The sequence below is a fragment of the Manduca sexta genome, chromosome 26 (genome assembly GCF_014839805.1).
Source record: "Manduca sexta isolate Smith_Timp_Sample1 chromosome 26, JHU_Msex_v1.0, whole genome shotgun sequence".
NCBI classification, from domain to species: domain Eukaryota; kingdom Metazoa; phylum Arthropoda; class Insecta; order Lepidoptera; family Sphingidae; genus Manduca; species Manduca sexta.
In genome coordinates, this window is record NC_051140.1 from 17,101,912 (window position 1) to 17,110,852 (window position 8,941).

General features: G+C 30.1%; 1 long non-coding RNA gene across 1 annotated transcript in view; it reads right to left on the reverse strand.

Moving 5' to 3' along the window:
* Positions 1-4,987: 4,987 nt before the first annotated feature.
* LOC119190808 overlaps positions 4,988-8,941 on the reverse strand; it is a 31,790-nt gene continuing 27,836 nt past the window's right edge. Inside the window, exon 2 of the long non-coding RNA XR_005113147.1 lies at positions 4,988-6,576. This is a non-coding gene — a long non-coding RNA (uncharacterized LOC119190808). The remainder of the gene's footprint in view (positions 6,577-8,941) is intronic.

Genomic DNA, 8,941 nt, shown 5'->3' on the forward strand with positions numbered 1-8,941 from the left:
CTGCGTACCTTTATTTATTTACCCGAAGAAAATTCTATATACAAATATGCTGTTAAATTTTTTAAATTTGGAATTTCGTACACTAAAAAATCAACATAGCATAATCCATAAGTGGTTTAAAGTGTAAATGTTAATCTAATTCTACTAATATAAAAAAATGTATATTATCGTTTTTAAATAATTCTTCATTCAGTAACCTATCTGTTACCGTAACAGTCCTTTTAAAACTACCACATCAATGTATGTTGCTTAACTTATACCGTAGGTATAAATGTTTTCCTGAAATTCATGACAAAATTACAGAGTTCATGAAATTACACCGCACATTCATCTAATAAATTAAACATAAATAATAAGTAAGATTCAGTTCTCAAAGAACACACAGTAGTCAAAAAGTGACATATATATTCAAAAACATTCGAGATATTATACATTTATTTTAATTTTGATTCATATATCTAGTGTTTTTCAAGTGCAAATGTATGCCTTTGACAAGCTGAATGAGAGTAAAAAGGAGGGAACAAAACAAAAAAAAAAGATCCCACTAATATGTGGTACGAAAAATTATAGATTTATTATGAATTAATAAATAAAAATTACACTTGTATAACGCCTTCTTCGGCACTGCACCCCACATAAGGGGACTTTTAATTTATTTTTGCATGTCAGTAGCGTCGTCTTTTATTAAGAAAGTACTTACATCTTCGCATATTATGTATTTTGTAAGCCAGTAGCGACATCTGTGCACCAATGACAAAGAGGTTATTTCTATGAATTATTATATAAATAGCGCCATCTTTTGAAACACACATTCACGCCTTTTTTCCCCGAAGAGTTAGACACAGGTGTATCTAGTGCGCCCACTTAATGCCGTGTAAATTTCGTTCCATTATGTTGTAATAGATGGCGAGTCTATCGCCACATCCGGCACAAATTCCTGACTGGGCCTGATAACTATTGATAGAACAATGTTCATTCAATTAATTCTGTAATGTAATGGCGTAATTACTGGAACTAATTGCGAATAAACCCTCCTTCATTTATTTACATAAACAATGATCACCCAATGGTCTTTTCTTACACCGTCGCGTAAAATACTGTCTACTAGCGCCATCTGTTATTTTAATCACTCACCGTTAATACCTTATGCTTGTTGCCAGCACGTCCAGCAGATGGCATTATTGATGGTGATGGTACATGTTGTCGAATAAAGAATTATTAAATCACCAGTTCTTAATTTATTATAATTTACTCTTAAGCACCGACATTGTTTACTCTCTTTGGTACATACTGGGAAATTCCATTAAAAACAAAGTCCATGTTGTATTTACCGCAAGGCTGCGAAAAGTATATTTTAACTTCTCTATTTATTTATTTTATTTAAAATACGAGTAATGCGTTGACTTATTTTAATTGAGCAGAACGAAGATTAATATGTATCCTTAACAAATGAATGGGATTAAATCATATGTATTTAACAAATTAATGGGATTAAATAATATAAGGTTTCCTTCATTAAATGGTAGAGTTCGCTAAGAGATGAAAATCTTTATATTATCTTTACGTTTCGTTGAATCTTTTAACCACACGGCAGAATGCACAGGGTCACTGAACTCACGAGGCCGGAATTGGTATAACCTCTGTAGATACTAATTGGTAAGTAACGGTGTTACTTTGAAATCTAACACTTGAAGAATAATATAACTTTTCTGATATAGGTAGTTTAAAATAAAGAGGCCATATTCATTAGTATCTATTCATACCGAAACAGTTTTACTCAGTACGTCTTTGTTTATATTATTAAAATTGAAGGGACATATATATAGAGGCAAACAAAACATCAAGCTATATTATCGACTTTATTGATGCGTGAACATTGCATCGTCATTATGACTAACGTATATTTATTCACATATGCACCACGTGTGTTGCTTGCGCCTATTTTAGATGATCCCCTACAGAGCTTACTTGCCTATATGATTTTTAGATCATCTCTGTAATATTGAAATGGTTGATTCTAAATGTGTGTATTGTCTTAACTAAAAATAATTATAACCTGATATACATGATTCTGTTTTGCTTTTACCTCACTGCTCCCAGATTCAAAACAATCTTTGGGCTCTGCAATGTTTTTCGGGTACGGGAATCGAGCTACTAGTTCAAACAAACCTCTGGTTTTACAAACAATTCTCTTTTGTGTCTCTAAATTTCTTTCCACTAGTGTCAGTAGTATCATTTATTCTGTGTCACGACGGCAACTCCGAACTCTCTCGAAGTGAATATAAAAAGAGTTTTTTCACTAGGCGGAAATTCAGCATATCATTGTTCATGTCTGTACCTAATGTATAGTCAGCTATAAAAGTAGCTTAGTAAATTTCAAATCGCCTTTAAACTTTTGTATCCATATTAATATTCGTTTTTTCTTCACTGAAATAAACTTCACAGGGTTTACTTCTTTTTAGATAAAGAAATGAAACTATTTCGAATGAGTTTAATGTGTCAGAAGCTGTTAAAGTTTCGAATTTGTACAGCTACTTTTATGGCTGACTATACCTACAATATCTGTACAATATATTCATGTGTCCAAATCTATTTAGACACCTATACTTCGTAGAGAGGTTTAGATTAGCAAGAACTCGCACAGAAGTTAACTTGCGCAAGTGATTTAACGTGTAAACAATCACAGCAAGGTTTTACTTGCAAAATTCACGGCAGATTGTATTTGTATAGAATTAAAATATTGCCAGTCGCGTAAATGCATTTGGAAGTTTTTGCGCATATATTGCTATGAGAACTTGCTAATCCAAGGTAAGGTTCTACCCCCAGCTACCTCCAAGAGATTAAGGCTACAGCTCTAGACTTTACCCAGGTTGTGTGAGTATCATCAATTTAATGTAAAAGTTTCGTGTTGTTTCAAGGTATGTGTTTATGAGTAGGTATTTGTATGTAATCAAAATATGTAGACAAATACCAAATGAAACACAAACTTAATACTGTTTTATTAATTTACGAATCGTAATTGATTAATATTCAGTAGCAAATCTCTTATTACCAGCTGTTTCTTTGAATAGTATTCTTATGAATTGTTTGTCTGTGTTTTGTACATCATGTGATATATTAAAAAAAAAGAAATAAATTATTATTTTTCTGTGTCTGATATAATTTATTTGTAAGTTTGTTTCAGGTCTTATATCTTGGGTGTATACATTAATGAGTATCGAATTTATATCACAAATGTAACTTTATTTTAATTAAGAAATTTTATACAGTTTTCCAAATATCTGACAATAGGTATCCGAGTGTATTTTGGCGGCATGTATTCATTAATGTATTATTGTAAATGACTTGTATAATATGGTGTAATTTTCTGGATATAATTTTTTACCTAACCAGAAACTTTTTATGAGATTTTTTTTATAAATTGCTTACATGAACAAATAAAGTTATTACAATCTAAAGTTTCTGGTTAGGTAGACAAAGGTAATAAAACAACAAATAGGGTGAAAAAAGATTTATTTATTTATATTTATTTGGTTGGTTACCGTAATCGATTTCATTATTATAGCGAACTATTTGATGGTTCTGCAGCATTTATTATACATGCTAAAAAGAAATAATTAATACATAATACAAGAAAACATGAACATCGAAATTAAAATAAATTACTTTACACAAAAACTTAATTACAGTAATTGATGAATTGATAAATTAGAATTTATTGATAACAATAATAAAAATGCAAAATAAATAAATCACAAAAAATCATAGTTTTAATTTATATTACAGAAAATATTTCAGTAGTGATTTAATCACATAATTGGAAAATCAATTTTGATTTAATTGACCGAATTGTTGGTTGTTAAAATCATTATTTTATTTTGTTTGATGTTTTTAGATATTCTTCATAAATACAAAACATTTGCAGAACCTATATTTTATTTTTACCGAATTAATTACATTACATACTTAGTTGTATGTTTTCATACGAATTTTACTTCTGTTTTGTGATATTATTTACGTCTTCATTGGACCATATTTCGTCCTTTCTTCTTTAAGTTTTAGCGTTATTAGATATTATAAATTTTACTTTTTGTTTTATTTTATTTTGTTAAGGTTTTATTGCCAATAATCAAATGACTCTACCACCGGTTCGGAACCTACAATCGACTGAGAAGAACCGGCAAGAAACTCAGCAGATTATCGAGTCGTCGATGATTCCCGCGCGGGAGATCATCTAAATGATCTCTATTTTTGAATACCTTTGTAATGTTGAAGCGGTAGTATGTAGAAAATTGTAGAGAATTTAGGATACATAGTTAATTAATTTTTAAAAAATTCAATAAAATTTAGAATCTTCCGAAATAATTCTGCGAATTATTTATAGAAACGACATTTGACGCCTAAGTTCATGGTATATTTAAAAAAATATTTGTATTTATTGAGACCTACTTACCGCTTCAGGAATCTAGGCGTAAGGATATGTAAGAAGGTGAAAAGGGAATTGAAATAGAGCTAGTTTCATCATTCTCATCTTGCAATGTTGAAAAATCAAGCTTCGTTATATTTATTTAAACTGTACACTGCAATACTACTATGTCTCTATGCATTGGATGATTGTATGTTACATTGCACGGACTTAAAGAACACAGTCACTCTTGTGTTAGTTTGTAAGCAATGTCTCGTTAGCCAATACCCATGAGATATTACTCGAGTGCATTCCATTCCTGAACAAAAGAAATGTATCAAAGCAACTCCTTGTTTCTGCACCTCAAACGTGTTCACATTTATTAGCACAAAGATTAAAAACTTTGCCTGAACTAGATGTCGATGCATTTTGCAAAAGCATATGTAGCAGCAAGCTTGCTTCGTTTTATATTCTCTAGCTATTCTATTTTGAAGAATCGCTAACATCGGAAAGCAGAAGGGAAAGACTAGGAAAAATCGATGAGGTTTTAACAATGAATGATTTTCAAAGAAACAAAATAACTAAGTTTACTTATTTTTGGTTTATTTTCTGAAAATATATTGTTTATCTTTACAATATCCAAGAACTTTTTTGCATTCATTTAAATTAATTTGCGCATTACTAGTTACTTAATACTTTACAATTAATGAAATTGTTAAATTATTTTTGTAATAAATCAAAGAATTGTGCGCTTCGAGATAAATACATATTTTATTGCTTTAAATAAACTTATACATTTTTAGCAATTATTCAATTCGATTTAGATGGTTATATATAGATATCTATATTCTTTAGATGTTTAACAAATATTTCATAGGATCATTTATCCGTAGCATGATATTAGCTTCATGTACAACTATATTTAAACTATGTAGGTAGGTAGCAAATTTTAACCTAATACTTGCAAAATTAACATGTCCTACACTTTAAGCGACATTTGGTACATCATTTACAAACAAAAAGCCTTTTAAAATGTTACCTAATTACTTGAAAACTAAAATAAGCCACGCCCGCAGAGTTTAAAGTAGTCTTACAACTTGCTATTTGAGATTGTGAAATGTAATATAAAATTTTGTAACCACTTATATGTGTTTATAGTATATAGTATATATTTAATGTCTTTACAGGGCGCATGATAATGGCACTACCTACTTAGTATTTTTATAAAATAGTAGCATTAATATACATTAAAAACTACTTCTAAGACGTAAAGTGGAGATACCTTTACTGAACCCCAAATGATACAATTATTTCTGACTATTGTATGTTAATTTTCTATAAATATATACATATAAATCATAATATAGTGTATTATAGTCGAATAATGATGTAATAATTTACATGATCAGGTGTTAAACCTAGCCATCGCCCGGTTCATTCATTTCTCCTCAACTTTTTATGATATAGTAGGAAATCATATGTATATTTCTCATTTGAATGTTGTATAAAATAATTTATTAGTTTAGTCAAACTACTAGGCAATACCAAATAAAAAACATCTGAAAATTAAATATTGTAAGCAATTATACTACTCTCGTAGCCAGAGTTGGAATTTATTTAATAAAAATATTGTTAGTAATAAGACCGCATTTAGATCACGTTTTGCATTAAATAATTTATTGTCCTATACAATATAACAGTTTTGAAACTGTAACCATCAACCACGACCGTTATCATATATTATATAGATTATAGTTTCCAATGGAATATTTTAACTCAATGACGAGTTTTGGTTGAGTGCTAACATTAGGCCTCAAAGTTGACTGATATAACTTTGTAACGCCAACAACTCTGTTCTCTTACAACTAGCTTATTATTGCGTGTCTATAAACTGTTAATTAAATTAATATTTTGATTTATTCATCGGGAAAAATAAAAATACCTTCAAGTTTAATTAGCTTTAAATTTACGATGAAAAGCCTTAATAAACTCTGGAGACTATTTGGGGATCCATCCACGTGACGTCCGAAATGTATTTCTTAGTCACGATTGCCAGTGGGACTCAAGACCTCCCGCCATTGTTTCGATACGACGTTACCACGGAATCATAACGGGCTCTGCAGGACAAGCGTTGGCAATTACGTTACTCAAGTAAATACACGACATAGCTCCTGTAAATTTAATTAAAGTGCAAAGGTATTAGACATAGAAAATGTATACGGGAAACGCTACGGCGATGTGGAACACTTTCACTTAAGCTACCTAATGGAAAATTAAAATGACGCTAAATAAGAAAAATACATTAAACATCAAGAAATAACCACACACGACTAAAAGAACCACGGTGCATCTTGTGATAGCTTGTTCAACGATTAGTTAAGCGATAATCTAACAATGCACAGGGACCGACCACGAAAAATAAAGAAATTCCACATGTCAAAGCATTTCATGTTTTCTAAAAACATATACCCGTGTTATTTTGTGCTCATGCTACGAAAACCTTTAAGTTTTATTTCTCATGCACAGTAAGGATTATTTATGTGATATCTATTGAAAATAAAACATTTTTGAATGACGTAAACAAGAAAGCGTAACAAAAGTTACAATAATTTACGTGTGAAAGTGATTACAACAGTTAAATGAAGGTGCACGTGAAGTTTGTTTCCGTATAACGATTTAGTTTTATTCGTATTAGCGAGTTTATTATCACAATAGCAGTACTGAACAATTACCTACAAGCTAGAAGCACTTAAATATCATACCCTGCTAAGTTTAATTTATTTTTTGTAATGATGGAGACATTGTTTTCAAATTTGCAAATTTCAACGGTGCACAATCTATGCTCTAAATACTACAACAAACTCCAATAATTTTACATTCTCCTCTAATCATTTTAAATATTACTCAATATTTTTTTTAATGAATATACCAATTGTTTCTTAATAATGACTATACGTTCTCCTAAGGTTGGCATTGCCTACAAACTTGGAAATAAAAATATCTAACCAAATGTCAGTGTAATTTATTTTGGAAAGGGACTCCAATATTTACATAAAGCCTTTACAATCGTCTGTTTCTAAACTAGATTTTAATTTAATAGACGAAAGTCTAATGCTATGAGTATTCTTATCCTAAGTTAAGTTGATGGCTTTTATTTACATTTAAACGCCTCATAATTTTATTATCAAAATTTTATATTTCTAATAATGCGCTCTGAAGTTTTGATATGTCTGACTAAACCACGCAGGTTTTATGCATTTCCTTTTATTTTCTTGGTAATAGATGTATATTATAATTTCATCTCTCATGATAGATAGCCTCTATTATTCTGTTGATGAATTTGGTATAGGATATGAAAAAGACCTAATAACTGTATTTTCTTTACATGTATTCTTTTCATGGGTTAAATTGAAGTCTTATGTACATATTCTGATGTTTAGGTTGTCACATATTGACGATAACCTATTATCCCTGGTTTCCTTACGAGTAGGCTTTCCTGTTTGAACTTGTCTTTGTTTACATTGTAGGAACCTGTTCCTTGGTACGTTCTGACGACGATAACCTATTATCCCTGTTTTCCTCACGAGTAGGCTTTCCTTGTTTGAACTTATGTCTTTATTTACATTGTAGAAACCTGTTCCTTGGTACGTTATGACGACGATAACCTATTATCCCTGTTTTCCTTACGAGTAGCCTTACGTGGTTTGAACTTATGTCTTTATTTACATTGTAAAACCTGTTCTTTGGTACGTTATGACGATCTCTTATGTAGAATATATTATTAACTTGTCTTATGTTTAGCTGGATGTACTGACGAAAAAGTAATAACGCTATTTTTATTACGAATATTGTTTCTCGTTGATGGGCTGTATTCTTATTCGTATAAGGAACTTGATGCTATTTATAATGCTATCTCAAATATATACTCTATAAAATCAATTATACACTCTAAAGTTAATTATTTACATACTGGCGACGACCTAGTATCCCTGTTTTCTTTACGAGTATTCCTTCCATTGCATTGCTTCCGTGGTATTGAAGTTCTATATATATATACATTCAAGACTTATATGTCCTGTACATTCTGATAGTACAATCTGACGTCTAACTGGTCACACAAAAGAACTTAATAAATGTTACGCAAATAATTTCTAAAATATATATATATATATATATATATATATATATAATATAATATTATTATATATTCTAATTAATGGACTCACAAGTGCTTGATGCATTCTAATATTTCTGATATATTAAACATTCTGTTATTTAGCTGGTTGCTAATATTGCTATAAACCCTATTATGGTTATTTCCTTTACAAGTATTCTTTCCCTGTATTGAATAGATATCTTTATTTACAACGAAGAACCCTGATATTTTGTAATGCTAATATTTCTGATATAAAATACATTCTGATTAGCTGGTCACATGTTGACAAATATCTGTTGCTATTTTCTTTAGGAGTACCTATTGTTTGCCTGGGTTTTCTAATGTCTTTATTTAGATTGAAGGACTCTGATGTTTGATAC